This window comes from Petaurus breviceps, unplaced genomic scaffold (genome assembly GCF_028583685.1).
Source record: "Petaurus breviceps papuanus isolate PSGF00001 unplaced genomic scaffold, PetGlider_PUasm1.0 229, whole genome shotgun sequence".
NCBI classification, from domain to species: Eukaryota; Metazoa; Chordata; class Mammalia; order Diprotodontia; family Petauridae; genus Petaurus; species Petaurus breviceps.
The window spans coordinates 9,383,034-9,399,729 of record NW_027185903.1 but is presented as its reverse complement, the minus strand read 5'-3'; the positions used below and the strand labels follow the sequence as shown (position 1 = coordinate 9,399,729).

The window sequence follows — 16,696 nt, the reverse complement described above, 5'->3', positions numbered from 1 at the left end:
AAGGAAGGAAGGAAGGAAGGAAGGAAGGAAGGAAGGAAGAGGAGAGAAGAAGAGAGAAGACAAGGTGAGATGAGGGGAGGGGAGAGGAGAGGAAAGGAGAGGAGAGGAGAGAAGAAGAGAGGAGAAGAGGGGAGAGGAGAGGAGAGTAAAGGAGAGGAGAGAGGAGAGGAGAGGGGAGGAGAGGAGAGGGCTTCAATCTTCACTCAGTTCATCACTTCTCTATCTGGTGGTGGATAGCATGTTTCATCACAAGTCCTTTAGAACTGTGGTTGATCATTTTGTTGATCCAAGTTCCTAAATCTTTCAGAGTTGATTGACTTTACAATATTATTGTTATTGAATAAATTATCCTCCTGATTCTGCTCATTTCACTCCACATCAGTTCAGAGAAGTCTTCCCCAGTTTTTCTAAAACCATCACCTTCATCCTTTTATAACTTGTTCAGCCATCCCTCAATTGATAGGCATCCTCTCAATTTCCAGTTCTTTGCTACCACAGAAAGAGCTCTTGGCAGTCTTCTTTCACCTTTCTCTCCCTGATCCTTCCACCCCCACCCCCACATATTCTTTGATCCAGTGACACTGACCACCTCCCTGTTCCTCAAACAAGACACTTCACCTCGAGGGCTGTAAGGAGAATTTTAATGTAGTAAGGTGGATTTTAGTGTGTGTAAAGTGAATTTTTGTTATTATTTCTTAGAATTCAGTTTCCCAGGATCCATAGCCATAACAATCTCTTGTTCCCAGGTATTTGATGTGAGTTCCCACAGTTATGGTTCAAAACATCTCCACCACACTTGCACAGCATTATATAGTAATAAGTAATATAAACATCCACTGCAATTGCTCAGTGAGATACAGGGATGGGGTGATGTAAACTTGTGAGGCCATTGCTGGCAAATGCCTTCTTTGTTGCCTCTATAAGACAGGTGGCCATGGTTAGTGAATGGGGAGTCTTAGGGTTGAATGCATGAATGCTACGCGTGCCTTGATCAGCCGCTATCAAGGCTTGGGGGGCATCTGTGTTTGCCTCAACTGGCCCCCACTGAGGCTTGAGGGGATTTAGGGGATGCACAAGTAGTGTCTGTCTCAACTGACCCCATCGAGACATAGGGGTAATTGCCTCCCCTTCTTTCGGCCCTGGCAAGAAGGGTGATTAGGGAATGCTGAGTTTGTCCTCCCATTGTCAGCAATCCTCTTCTGAGAAAACTAGATTAGAATAAAGTAAGATTATTAACTCTTTTAGTATCTTTCCTTTCTGACAAGATCAAGAGTGAACCTGTGCTAGCAGCCCTCCTGTGTACGGTGTTTATTTGTCTTACAAAGGCATTTTCACTGATCTCTGCCTCCCTAACATCCTTCCAGTCCCAGGAACAATCCTACCTTCTACAAGGAACTTTTTCTGATGCCCCTTAATGCCAGTGCTACCCTACTGTTAGTTACCCCCAGTTTAGCCTGCACGTAGCTTGTCTGTACACAGTTGTCTGGATTTCTCTTCTCCATTAGGATGTGAATTCCTTGAGAGCAGATTCTTTTGTTTTTGTTTGTATTCCATCACTTGGCACAGTGTCTAGCATAAGGTCTTATTGACTGACTGATGAGGAGTAGGGGTGAGGAAATAGCCCCAAATAAACATAAATCAACTGCTTTTAAAAGGCTAAATTTCATATTCTTGTTCTCTTCACATTCTAGAATATCATCTACAACAAATGAGCATTGTTTACTGAAAGACAAAGGTTTCCGATTTTTAAAACCATTTGCTATATTTTAGACAGATTACAGACTTGGCATGTCTGAACTAGAAGGCACTTTGTAGGTCATCAAATTTAAGCCTTTTATTCTACAGACAAGAGGCTGAAGTCCTGAGAGGTAAAGAACTAGCAAGTGGTAGAACAAATACTCAAACCCAGGTCTCCTGGCTACAAGTCCATTGCTGTTTCTACCATGCTGTGTTATTCTTAGTTTCTTGTCTTTTAAGTTGTGGCAGGGGGAAGTATTTTATAGCCAAGGCTTGACTGAATCATCAAGTGCCACTCACCTCTGACCTCTGGACAGCAGGAGTGTGCAGTGACTAAAGTTGAACTCACTGGTTTTAATTTGTTCTTTATCCTGCAATATGTTTCCGGTCAATACCACTTTCATATATCACTTATACTTTCAGTTGGCACCAGGAGAGAATTGGAATTTGTTCAAAGTGGATTTGCAGTCATTACTTGTCTAGATCCTTGTAAATCCTTAAAAAAAGAAGAACAATGAGAAGTCTGTGGAGATTCACACTCCATTAAAGCAAAATTTATCCATTAAAAAAAACAACTTTAAATGACTGAGATGGCTTTTCAGAGTTCTCGTGTCAAATAGCATAAATGCAGCTGGGATTGAGGAACGCATGTGCATGACTGTTTTTACTGAGTAAGGCAGCCAGAATGTGTACCTGCTAATATAATGCTTCAGTGCAGTAGGCATAGTTAGGGAAGTTAGGTGGACCTCAGGGACTTACCAGGTGTGTGACCCTGGGTAAGTCACTTAACCCTGTTTTCCTCAGTTTCCTCATCTATAAAATGAGCTGGAGAAGGAAATAGCAAACCACTCCAGTGCCTTTGCCAAGAAAACCCCAAATGGGGTCAAGAAGGGTCAAGCATCACTGAAATGACTGAACAACAATAATAAAAAATACACACACACACACACACACACACACACATATATATATATATATATACACACACATATGCTCTGTGACCATTTAAAAATATTTTATTGGGGGCAGCTAGGTGGCATAGTGAATAGAGTACCGGCCCTGGAGTCAGGAGGACCTGAGTTCAAATCTGGCCTCAGACATTTGACACAATTATTAACCATATGACTTTGGGCAATTCACTTAACCCCAATTGCCCTCCAAAAAGCAAAAAAAAAATTGATCTTATATATGTCAATATATGTATACATTTGTACACAGGTATTTTATATATACATATAATATATAAAAGACCATCAATAAAACATTTTATATAGTCACAGAGCCTTTATATATTACATATATAAGACCTATATAAATGAAAGATCATATATATGTATATACACATACATATATAGTTATAGATATACAAACACTAGTAGGATTTGAATTCAATGTATATATAGACTATACCCTCCCTTCTTCCCCAATGCCCATCAATATGCCTGAAATTTCCCCACTAGAGAGTTATTCTGTTGAAGGAAGTCATTGTACTCATGTAAATTAGGAAGAAGTCATTATATTCATGTAAAAGAATTTCTCAGGAACTGGATAGATGTTGTTAAAAAAAATCACACCACATTATCAGACATGAAGATAATGCATAAAGGTTCTGGCCTTTATATAGCACAAGTACTTTAAACTTTGAAAAGGCTTTGCATGCATTATCTTATCTGAACTCCACCACAGCCTTGTAAGGTAGATGCTACAGAATATTGTTACCATCATCTTACAAATGAGGAAACAGAGTAATGGGAGCATAGATTTAGAGCTGGAGGGAACTTTAAATATCATCAGTTCCAACCCCCTCACGTTATAGACAAGGTAGCTTAGGCCCAGAAAGATTAAATGACCTTCCCAGGGCAATTTAGTACATGCTTGAAGTAAGATCTGAATGCAGTTCTTTCTGACTCTAGGTCCAGAACTCTTTCCAGCTGGATGAGTGTCACCTCCACCTCTTGGGACCCTAAGCTCTCTTCAAGAGTCAGCTCAAGCATCTTCTCTAGAAGAGGCCTTTCCTAATCTTCCCAGTTGTTAATTCCTTTTTCCCAACTGCTTTTTTTTTGCATTTATTTGGTATAGATTCTGTATTTATCAATGCAAGGGGAGTTGATGAAGGGAGCCACTGATTAATTTGATGATTTCCCTTGATGAGATTATAAATCATGGACCTTTGTCAGATTGGCATCTTGTTGAAAAAATGCAGAGAACTCATCTAATGAGTTCCATGCAGGAGAGTCCTGGGAAATGCTTAACAGCTAACTCTCCAGAAAACATATATGCCTGATACACTTTTAAGTTTAATGTGCATTATTAACATTTCCTTTATCACTCTTTTAAGTCTAGACAATCAATAAAACAATAAATCAAGTCCTGATTCATAGCTTGCCAATTTCCAAAGCATAAATGTTCATAATAAAAATTTAGCAATTATGTCTTGTGATCTGGATCTAGCCAGCGCCAAGACATCCCTGGTTCCATGTGATGGGCACAGAGATGAATGACAGCTAAGAGTAAGAGGGTATTAATCCTTGTTAGAAGAGCCATCCTTTTCCAATGGACTATAAAAACAAGTTTAATACTTTCTTCATGTATTCTATCTCCATTGAACTTTTAGAGGAGAGTGTAGAAAAGGGTAAGAAATGGGAGATTTCTCCCTTCTTTTCTAACCCCAGAGCAGTCATGTGATTTGTGGGAGAGGCACGTAGTGAGCCTAAAAGAGGGAGCCCCTTCACCTCTAGCTGCTAGTTGCCCATTCTGTCTCTGCCCCCCCCCCCCCGCCCAACTCCCATTTCTGGTCACAGATCAGAAACTAGAAATCCTGAGACTTTTGTGTCTTCATATGCATTTCCTCATATAATCTAAGTCTCAGTAAGGAATCTGCAAAAGGGAAGGAGGTACCTTTCACAACCATAAATAGGGGGAGGATTCTTAACTAAACAGGGGATAGAGATAATTATAGAATAAATGGATAATCCCAATTATGTAAAATTTTGAAATGCTTTTGCATGATCAAAATCAATGTAGTTAGAAAAGGAATAGTTAAATAAGAAAAAAATCTTCACAGCAAATATCTCCGATAAAGGGCTAATATTAAAAATATATAGCCAAGTACTACAAATATATAGGAACAAGAGCCATCCCAATAGGTAAATTGTCAAAGGATATGAACAATTTTCAAATGAAGATGTGATGATTGAGGGTAGTCCTTGACGCATGAGAAATACGCCGTCTGCTTTCTGCTTAGTGAACCTACTTCCATGCATTTGTAATAGACAGTCCCTTCTCCCAAGTTCAGGGCATGTACAAGTATCACATGTGGGGAAGTAAAGTCATTTAACTGTGTGCTCAGACAGAACTTATGGTGCATAAAAAAGATTCAAGCTACTCTCTCATTTTCTTCCCTAGTGGATTTCCAGTGAGGAAAATTGTTGGAAGCTTGTAGGTATGGGAGGTGCAAGACTGCCTAATCTCCCACCTGGCTACCATGTGTCCCTATTTCTTTCATTTTGTTCTTTCTTTATCTTAGATGAATGAGTTATTGTTGTTCATCCTTCATTTTATAAGAGGACTAATGACATCATGGGGTTATGTCTAAACTCTACAGTTGCACAAAGTTACCAGCTGCCCTTTTTCTTCCAGTCATCAAGTCCAGCGGCAGGACAAAAGTCAAGATTGTTGAGTTCAGAGTTGGGAGAGTGGTTCAGGTGTGAAAGAATTCACTTAGACAACCTTCTCTTTTAGCCATTGGGAGCTTTATTTAATGTGAAGGCACACAGAACTTTACTATAGCTACAGGGCTGAGTAAAAGGTACTGACATTTGGGGGGACTAGCCTTATATAGATGAAATCCTGACAGAGAACTATACAGCCTATAAATTTTAGGGTTTTACAGTTGATTAAAGATTAAGGACAGGGGGGACATAGGACACAATTCTCTTGGTACAAATTAAAAAGAAGTTTTATGGTATTTAAAGGTAAGAGGAAAAGGACTTTAGGATGCTCTCAAGCTAGAGAATGACCTACAAAATGACACACACCCCCCCAGGAGGGGCCTTACAAAGTACTGGAAAAGCAATCCTTAATATTTTCCTTAATCCCTAGGGTACCATTTATATCTACATCAAAGATGACCATTTATGGACTAGGATGTAGTGGATAACCTTGGCATCTTCAATGTCAGACCAAGCTCTAAGCACTCCACAGTGCCTGTTTCAACTGCCTTCATGGCCATTGGAGCAAAGTGTTCACCTCTGCCCATTCCCACATGTTTGGGATAGACATAACCCTACCCTCAACCTAATTTAGCTTGTCTGATAAGAAAGTTTTACAGGGGTGGCCACTGCACTTACTACAGCTTCTTGAAGCCAGAGGTGAGAGACAGCTGATAGGCAGACACCAAAGATGTTTGAGCAGCTCAGAGAAAGACTGGGCAATCCTTCACACCAGAGATGCTAGTCCTCCCTAAGAATAAATATCCAGAAATGGAATGGGCTAGGTTATGCCTCATAAGCTCTGAAAGATTGGAAGAGGTCTCCTCAAGCAGGTAGCGTCCATAGCAGAGACCAGCAAAGCTGTGGGGAGCCAGCCCAGGAGTGGACTGATACCTCAGCTGGCTTCTGCAAAGAACCAGCCCAGCCAAGCAAGAGAAAAATGCAGCCATTGTCAATACCTCCTACAAGAGTGAATCTGGTGAGGTCTCTTAGAAGGGAGAAAAGGATCTCTAGGGTAAAGGGTTGTGAGATACTTTCCGTTCCATAGGTTCCCTATATTTATGCCTCAACACCTGTAGGATTCAAGTTGAGATCACTCTCCCCAGAGACTGTGGGTGAGTGTGTGTGTGTGTGTGTGTGTGTGTGTGTGTGTGTTGAAGGTGGGGGATGTGTTCAGGAGGGAGAATGAGTCCCAGATTAAGCTAAAAATTTTTCGTACCATCCACTTTAGGCTTAAGCCCACTCTGTACAGGGAAGATTGAGGCTTCCCACTCCCCCAGTTTGGAAGATTTTATAATTCTGTTCTTGCTTTAACTTCTTAGTTAACATTCCTTTGTAAAAGTTAGTTGACATGGGGCGGCCAGGTAGCACAGCGAGTAAGAGCACCAGCTCCAGTGTCGGGATGACCTGGATCAAATCCGGGCTCAGATACTCAGCACCACACCCAGAAATAACTGGCCGTGTAACCTTGAGCAAGTTACTTAACCCCGATTGCTTTAAAAAAAAAAGTATTATATATACACATATGTGTGTGTGTGTGTGGAGAGAGACAGAGAGACAGGGAAGGAGGGGAAGGAGGGAAAGGGGGGAGAGGAAGGGAAAGAGAGAGGGAGGGAGGGGGAAGAGAGAGAGTGGGGGAGAGAGGAGGAGAGAGGGAAGGAGGGAGAGAGAGGGGGAGAGAGAGGGAGAGAGAGAGAGAGAGAGAGAGAGAGAGAGAGAGAGAGAGATTTCATGTCTGTATATATAATCCTTATCCTTTTTTTTAACATTGTAAAGTTATTATTTGTAAATGATTTTTAAGTTCAAAAGAAAAATAAAATAGAAAAAAATAAAATGGAGGGGGGCAGGAGTAGATGATCTCTAGTTTCCTTCCAGCTCTAAAAGCTAAGAATCTGTAAACAAACCACAACAAATACAAAAAGGCTCTAGGCGTAATTTATAGAGCAAGTACAATAAATCAATAAATTTTTTAATGTCTTTTTCCAAATCCCCATTATTTCCTGTTCACCAGTCCTGACAGAGTTCTTCTTTCCCAATTCCCCTACTCATTCTCATGAGGAATACAAGGATGATAATCATTTACTTCCAAAGGAATTTGGGTGTGGTATGAAACTATTCAAAACTAGCTGGATGACCCAACACTGATACACAAAATCACGCCACTGCAAAGAGAAGAGCTGTTCTCTAGGGACACACGCATTTGGTCTGACCTTTCTTTATACAACTCATTCCTGATGAATGAGTTGAAGCTTGAAGCCTCAGTTTCTGCCCCTCTCTCTTCTTCCCCCTTCCTCCTCCCCTCCCTTTGCTCTCCTTCCTTCCTCTCTCACCTCTTACCTTCTCTGTATCTCATCTTTTCCTCCAGCTCCACCTCACCTCTTAACTTCCCTGTTTGTGTAAGCGGTACCGCCATCCTGCCATCCACCCAGGCTGGCAAGCTGCCAATTTGATATTCCTGAGCACTGACCTGATTAGGTCACTCACTCTCAGGAAGCTTTAGAGGCTCTCTGTTCCTCCTAAAACAAAACACAAACTCCTCTGACACTTCACAATCTGTCTAGTCTATCTTTACATAGGTTATGACTCATGGCAAGAGAGTTCATCTCTTAGAATCCTGAGCTCCTCCAAAATACAACTCAGGTGCCTAGAGGAGCCAGTTCCTGATCCTCTTTGTGGACAGGGACTTTTTCATTTTTTATCTCCAGGCCCTAACACAGTGCCAGTCACAGAGAAGGCATTCAACAAATACCTGTTGAGTTTAACTGAATTGATTTAATGATTCTACACTCACCCTCATCACAACCATCTATATTCAATTATTTGCCAAATCTTGTCAGTTCTACCTCAGCATCTCTTGCATCTTTCTTTCCTCCACCTCACACAATAACAATTCTAGTTCAGGCCTTTATCAATAAATCACCTGGGCTACTATCATAGTCTCTTCACTAGTCTTCCTCAATCCACCAGGGATGCTTCTAGCCCAGACCCTACTGCTATTATGGAGGTGGAGAATCCTTGGGGATTCATCACCACCAGCAATGACTGCTGATCAGTTGCCATCAACAGGGTAGACAGAGAAAGCCTGGGAGTGTCAGTACCCCAACCCCCGACTACCAGCCCTACTTCCAAGGTAACCTTCATAGCCACCATCCAGAGAGGAAACTCCTATAGAACAGGGGCCAGTCATCTCTACTAACTACCACTTACAGGAAAAACAAGGCAGTCTAGCTGAAACAGAATGGTACTGGAGATATCATGGACCAGGGATCAAACTACTACTACCTTGATACATCAGCCAAGATCTGAAAGGCAATTTCTCCCGTGTCCCACTGATTTGTTTATGATATCACTTTTTATTTCTAAATCACATACTCATTTTCGGCTTACCTGGTTTGCATTGTGAGATGTTAGTCTCTGTCAAGTTTCTGCCAGACCACTTTCCAGTCTTCCAAATAGCTTATGTCAAATAGTGATTTCTTGCCCCAATAGCTGGGCTCTCTGATTTATCAACACAAACTACTGTGTTGATTTGCTTCTGAAAAATTGTGTGCCTAATCTGCTCAACTGATCAGCCTCTCTTTCTTAACTAGTACTAAGTCGTTTTGACAATTATAGTTTTGTAGCATAGTTTGAGATCTGCTGCTGCTAGTGCACCTTACCCCCCCATTTAAAAAAATTGATTCCCTTGGTAATCTTGACATTTTATTTCTCTAGATGAATTCTGCATGACTTTTCCAGTTATATAAAGGAATTCTTTGGTAATTTAATGGTATGACATTGAGAAAGTAAATCAATGTAGGCAGTATTATAATGTTTATTATATCAGCATGGTCTGCTCATGAGCGATTAATATTTCTCTTGTTATTTAGAAATATCTTGATCTGTGTGAAGTGTTTTGTAATTATGTCCATACAGTTCCTGTGTGTGTCTTGGCAGGTAGATTATCAAATATTTTTTAATGTCTGTAGTTATTTTAAATGGAATTTTCATTCTTTCTCTTCCTGCTGGGTCTTGTTGGTAATAATATATACAGAAATGCTGCCCCTATAAAACTGGCAGTCATAAATTGATAACTTCAGATCAGTTCCCTTTAATCAGGCTAAACTTCCTTTAGTCTTTCCTCAGGTTGTTCTAATGTTTTGTGTTTTTTACCCCAAAACAGCGTGATATCATTCAGATAAACCAACACTTACAGGTGGTTCTTACACAATCAGCTATTGGTAAGTGGAAATTGCTCCAGGAATGCCTTGAGACATAAGGTCAAACTAAAAATACCCTGCTGGACTTATGAATGTTTTCTTTTATCTCCTTTGGCCAATGGAATTCAATAGTAGTAGCATCTGTGTAGGTCCAACATGGAGAAGCACTGACTTTTCAGAAAACTGTTCAAGGCATTTTAAATTCTTCACATGGTACATTGATTTACCTTGATACTTCTGTTTAAAGTTTTGTGGTCCTCATACATTTGTATCTTTTTGGCCTTTTTCAGAGTCAGGCGTAGCAGAAGGATTTTTGGATTTTGTGATGATATAATTGATGGACAGTTGTTTTAGAAAGTATCTGAGATCTTCAGTTATAGATAGAGGAATTTCCTGTGACTTGCTTTTGAAGGGTCTAAGTCTGTAAGCTGACAAGTGCTTCGGGTACATCTCATGTCCCACTCCCACAGTCAGAATATTTTTCTCCTATTGAGCTGCTCCTTCAGGTGCTAGGAAGTCCTCAGAGTAAAATATTTTCTGGATCTATCCTTGATTGATGAAATCAGTGCTCAGATACTACTCTCTGCTACCACTTGTTTCTATATTATATGCTTTTACAAAAGCTGGTGATCAAGCTACTCACATGCTAAGTCCCAGCTTGCAGCTTACAGTATGTGGTTTGGAATCAGTTCCAGATAAGGCTGATACATCAGAGATGTTCTCAGGATCTGTCTATACTAAAGCTAAAGTATCTGCTTCTTTATCAACACCAACTACCTCTTCAGTGAATTTCAGATTCGTTTTAATGTAGCCTAAGTAGGAATTGTCTTTCTCACTCAATCCATCAAGTCTTAACCCTTTCATAGGCTACAATGGAGTTTCCCTGAAATGCCATTTGCCAAAGAACTGGAACACAGTGGTTACTTGAAAAGCACTTTTCTAAGACAGTGATACACTTTCTCTTCCTAGTTTTCACTCTCATTTTGGTATGGAGTCTTTATTGTCCAAGTGCAATGGACCCACACACATGCTTGATCATTAACTTGATCATCCTCATAGCTTGTAGCAATCTTCATCCTTGGCCCCATCTACATCTGCTAGTTTCCTGACACCTTCTGGCATACCAAATGATATTCCTCTTTTCTTTGCACTCATTATTCCTCTGTCCATCCAAGCCACAGTTACCAAAAAAGAAAAAAAAAAGGTGCTCTCCCACCTTTTCTTTTGTACAGGGTTCGTGGCAACCTCCCATCAGAGGACCCACATCCTTGGCCCTTTGTTCCCTGATTACCATCCATTGAATTGTCTTGCCTATTATCCTGATATCTTTCATCAAGATTTTAATAGTTTCTTACTCTAGAATATAAGTAGTCATGGTCTTCTGTTTGGTTTGATGAAACTGGACAGAGTTGAATTTTTACAAATTAATTTATTTTTTGTTGTTCAGAAATAACATTCAAAATGATTTATTATTTTTAACAACTCACTAAAATTTGTCAACTTTTGTTCAAATCAAGACCCAAGTAAATGTTTTAGGACAGCTAGGTGGCATGGTGGATAGAGTGCTGGGCCTGAAGTTAGGAAGACTCATTTTCCTGAGTTCAAATCCAGCCTCAGACACTTGCTAGCTGTGTGACCCTGGGCAAGTCATTTAACCTTGTTCACCTCAATTCCTCATCTGTAAAGTGAGCTGGAGAAAGAAATGGCAATAACACTCCAGTATCTTTGCCAAGAAAATCCCAGGTGGGGTCACAAAGAGTCAGACATGACTGAACAATAAACAACAGATATTCCTTTAGCTCTTGGGAGGATACCAGGCCTGCCCTACTTGCTCCAGTCAAATTGTATGCTCCTAACTTAGGTTTTACTGCTCTTCTCACTATCAGTCTTTCAATGTGACTCTCTATTAACTACAAGCTTCAAGGGTCTCTCTCCCTTTTTTATTGGATAACTATGAATAAAATTGGCACATGCTTAGTAACAATATTAATGATAGCTGGCATTTAGATAGCACTTTAATGCTTACAAAGTGTTTCATAACTATTATCTCATTTGATCTTCACAACAATCCTGTAAGGTAGGTACTATTATTATCATCCCTATTTTACTGGTGAGGAAACCAAGACTTGGAAAGGTCAGGTGACTTGTCCAGGGTCGCACAACTAGGAAGCATCTGAGGAAGGATTTGAATTCAGGCATTCTTGACGGTAAATCTAGCCTTAATCAATGTACTGCCTTGGCTGATTCCAAGTGCTATACTTTTAAGACTTCCTAACAATCTAGCACTTTTCTCCACCTCAGTCACCTGCCACTGTTGTAAGGCTTCATTGCATTCATATGTTTCTCTCCCAGGGAAATATGAGAACTTCCCTGAGAAAAATCCTGACTTGGACCTGTGGTTCTACTGTGATGTAATGTTATACTCTAAGGTTCAGAGAAGCCTATTAACATTTGTAGCTGTTTTTGCATTTCTTAGGGATTTTTTCTTCTAAGTTAATGCTAATAATTTATCTGCAAATAGTTTCTCTTTAATTATCATCATTCAACTCTATTAAGTATTCCCTTGTCTTCTGTGAGAGGTTTGGCAATCAGACTTCAGTCACTTTCTGAAGCCCTGACGTACAAGGAATTTTTGAAGGGCTCATATCCTTTGGTAAATTGCAGAATGCAGGGAGGGTATTAGCTTTTTTTCTTATGTTTCTTAGTGGCAGCAATAATTAGGAAATTCATTTTGAATAACAAAAATGTGGTAACAGTATATTTATGTCTTTATTTTATCTAGAGTGTAATTAATAATGAAGAATTACCCAGATTGAACTGTCTTTTACATGTTAAGTCATGTTCTAATGAATTACTGAGAATGGGCTATGGTGACCCCTACCAGGAATGCAGAAGGACTCCCAAGCTGAGCAGAGTGAGCTGATTGTTGGGGTGGGGGAGGATGGTTATGAACCAAAAGAAGAAAGACTAGGGGCCCAAATGGAGAAAGATACTACTTCTCCTGGGACCATGACAGTAAACGATAGAGATCAAAGCCTGAGAAATAAACAAGAACACAGAAAATAATACTAATACTAGCTAGCTTTTATATAGCATTTTAGGTTTGTAAAACACTTCACTAATATTATCTCATTTGATCCTTACAACAACCCAGGGAAATAGTACTATAATTATCCCCTTTTTCCATATGAGGAAATTGAGATAAACAGAGGTTGTGACTTGCCCATGGTTGCAAAGCTAGATCACACAGCCTCTGTCTGAAACCACATTTGAATTCAGGTTTTCCTGACTCCCGAGCCAGTGCTCTATCCATTGTACTACCTAGGTGCTTAACTGGGGCCACTTGGAAAGAAATGTTTAATGCTTTATGTCTATGCTACACTAACAGTACCATGAAGTTTCCTGGGATTTACCTGACCTAAGTATTATATGCATCCCAAATGTAATGATTACTCTAGAATGGCTATCAAACTATGTGAACCCCTATTTGCACTAGACAGGCTGCACTATCCTCTCAGGACTCTAATAATGGTCTTGCCTAATGCTATTGGCTTGAACCTCTATAGCTGTATGTTTCCCATCAAGACTATGTGTGGATTATCAATTAATCTTCCAGACTCAATTAGTTTTTTGGGGGGTGGAATTAACTAACACAGGCATCATAACAGTTAATATAAGACACTCCCCGCAAAAGTCTATGACTCACTCTACTATAAGTACATGCAGAATCCAGAGAAAAAGTAAGCTCAGAATTAGAGAGGACATGTAGCACAAAGGTACCTCAGTGCTCTGAGTTGTGGGAAGTCCTTTTTTCCCTTTCTTGGGGTGGTCAAGAACTTCCCCTTAGCTTCCTGGTGTAGCTTCTTTACAGGACTACTTGGGGAGCTATAAATGGTCTATCCTTGGTGCCTGTGCTAGACATTGCCCTCAGCTGACCCACAGAAGAGACTAGGACACTGAGGAGAAGAGAGGAAGCCCAAAGTTCACTGGACCCTTTGAAGTTTACACATCTTCCTCCAAACAAAGTGGGGCAAGAGGAAGGAAGCCTAGACCAAGGCCAAAGCCAAGCCTCTCTTCTTCTCCCTTCCTTCCCCCACCCCAAATGGCTTCTCTTCAGAGGTTTTGCTGGAGTGGCACACTCACTCCAATAATTTTGGAATTATTTTGACTATTAACTAGCTTTCCATCTTACAGTGGTACATCAAACTCAAATAGAAAGGGAGTCCTGCATATTGACTTAGAAAATCACAAATTAACATTATCTATGTTGTATTGCATTTTTATTTTATTAAATACTTCCCAATTACATTTTAACACGTGAGTTTGACATCTCTGTAGAAGACCCCTGTGACATGACCCAGCTTCCTCAAACTACTGGAACTAGATTCCTGCAAAATATCACTCCAGTTTCAGGACTTTTTTTTCACTGAGTCTAGTGCCTATTACTGATTAATTAATTGAAACTATATCAACAATAATTGGAATTGAAATTAAGGTAACAGGCATCTTTTCACTTTAAGGGGGATGGGGCAGCTTTCTTGACTTATTCCATCAACCCCACTCTTACAAGTTGAAAAAAGAACAACCACCTAGAAGTTAAAAAGTGGGAAAGAAGGGGGGCAGAGTCAAAATGGCAGAGTAGGAACAGGACTTCCTCGCGGCTCTGGCTTCCACCTCCCCCAGTTCATGAAAAGGTGACTCTGAACAAACTTTGGAGCTACAGAACCCACAAAATGACACAGAGAAGCTAACCTCCCCCTGAGGACAGTCTGGCAGGCCGGCAACACTCTGGGAGCCAACCCCAGTCCCAAGCAAGCCAGAGGTTTTAGCCTCAGGGAGGCCTGACCAGCCGCTCGCTCTCTGGAGGGACTTCAGATCACCAGCAGCTGTGGTGGTTTCCAGAATTATCAACCCATAGATGCTAAGGACAAAGTGAGAGGTCAGTGCAGTGTGGACTTTGGGATCCTGTAGTATGGAAGTATGGTCCAGCCTTTATCCCCTGGAGGGAGAAGCTGCTGAGGTGCCAAGGCCAGGCAGCCACTGCCACATGGCAGCTTCTACAGATTGTAGAGGGACCAAGTGACCAGTATGATCGGGTAATTGCTCTTGCTTTAACCTGCTTGGATCTGGATTGCGGTCTAGGGTGGAGGTCTTAGGGTGTGTGACCAGCTTGCCAGGGTATGTAGAGGCTTCAGAGAGGGTACCCAAGTAATACCTTCAGCAGCTGTGAAAACCCCAGCATTTGGGATAAAGCTCCCCTGTCTGGTAGCAGAGTCCTACTGTGGCAAAAAGCCCCAAAGTCAAGTAATTGAGGGGCAACATGAGCAAACGAGGGAAGCAAAGCAAGTAGAGCAACCCAACTTTACACTCCTATTTTGGGGACAAAAGGGATCAAAGCATGGAACAGATGGAAGGCAGTGAAGTCAGAACTCCTGCACCAAAAGCTTCCAAGAAAAATATAAGCTGGTTACAGGCCGTAGAGGACCTTAAGAAGGATTTTGAAAACCAAATAAGAGAAGTGGAGGAAAAATTGGGAAGAGAAATGAGAACAATGCAAGAAAATTATGAAATGAGAGTCAACAACCTGACTGGAGAAAATAACACCTTAAAAAACAGACTAAAACTCAAATGGCAAAAGAGGCTCAAAAAGGCAATAAGGAGAAGAATGCCTTAAAAACCTGAATTTTCCAAATGGAAAAAGAATCTCAAAAGCTCACTAAAAAGAATCATTCCTTCAGAATTAGACTGGAGCAAATGGAAGCTAGCGACTTTATGAGAAATCAAGATACTATCAAACAGATCCAAACAAATGAAAAAATAGAAGCCAATGTGAAATATTTCATTGGGAAAACCACTGACCTGGAAAATAGATCCAGGAGAAAAAATTTAAAATTTGTGGGACTACCTGAAAGCCATGACCAAAAAATGAACCTAGAAATCATACTCCAAGAAATTCTCAAGGAAAATTGCCCTGATGTTTTAGAACCAGAGGGCAAAATAGAGGTTGAAAGTATCCACCAATCATCTCCTGAAAAAGATCCCAAAAAGAAAGCTCCTAGGAATATTATAGGGAATGAATCTGGAATTCCCAGATCCAGGAGAAAATATTACAAGCAGCCAGGGAGAAACAATTTGAATATTGTGGAAACACAATCAGGATAACACAGGATCTAGAAGCTTCTACACTGAGGGATCAAAGGGCTTGGAATATGATATTCTGGAGGTCAAAGGAGTTGGGACTAAAACCAAGAATCACCTACCCAGCAAAACTGAGTATCATGTTTCAGGGGAAAATATGGTCATTCAGTGGAATAGAGGACTTTCAAGCATTCTTGATGAAAAAACCAGAATTGAATAGAAAATTGGACATTCAGATACAAGAAGTAAGAGAAGCATGAGAAGGTAAACAGTGAAAAGAAATCATAAGGAACTTATCAAATGTGAACTATTTACATCCCTACATGAAAAAATGATAATTGTAACTTATGAAACTTTTCTCAGCATGAGAATATGTCTATGTAGGAGGGTATATGGGTGTATGAATACATATGTGAATGTGTGTATATATGTTTACAAGTATACATAGCTAGAGGGCACAGGACCAATTTAATAGGAAGGGATGATACTTAAAAAGGTGAAATTAAGAGGTGAGAGAGGAATATAATGAGAGGAGATGGGGAGAGACAGAATAGGGTAAACTATCTCAAATAGAAGAGGCAAGGGAAAATGGTTAAAATGGAGGGGAAGAATAGGAAAGCAAAAGGGAATGGGTCAACCTTATTCTCATTGAATTTGGCTTGAGGACGGAATGACATACACACTAAATAGGGTATCTCACCCTACAGGAGAGTAGGGGGGAAGGGGATGAGAGAGGGGATGATGGAAGGGAGGACAGTTTGGGGAATAGGGAAGTTGGAAGCACCCACTTTTGAAAAGGAACAGGATCAAAGTAGAGAATAGAACAAGTGGGAGATGGGATAGGAGGGAGGGAAATATAGTCAGTCTTTTACAATATATCCACTATGGAAATATTTTGCATAGCTACACATG

General features: G+C 40.4%; 1 protein-coding gene across 5 annotated transcripts in view; it reads right to left on the bottom strand.

Moving 5' to 3' along the window:
- OSMR (oncostatin M receptor) overlaps positions 1 to 16,696 on the bottom strand; it is an 85,283-nt gene that overhangs the window by 61,248 nt on the left and 7,339 nt on the right. For all 5 annotated transcript variants that reach the window (XM_069096188.1, XM_069096189.1, XM_069096187.1 and 2 more), the window contains one exon: positions 2,038 to 2,233. The gene's annotated coding sequence lies outside the window, so the exon portion shown is untranslated. The remainder of the gene's footprint in view (positions 1 to 2,037; positions 2,234 to 16,696) is intronic.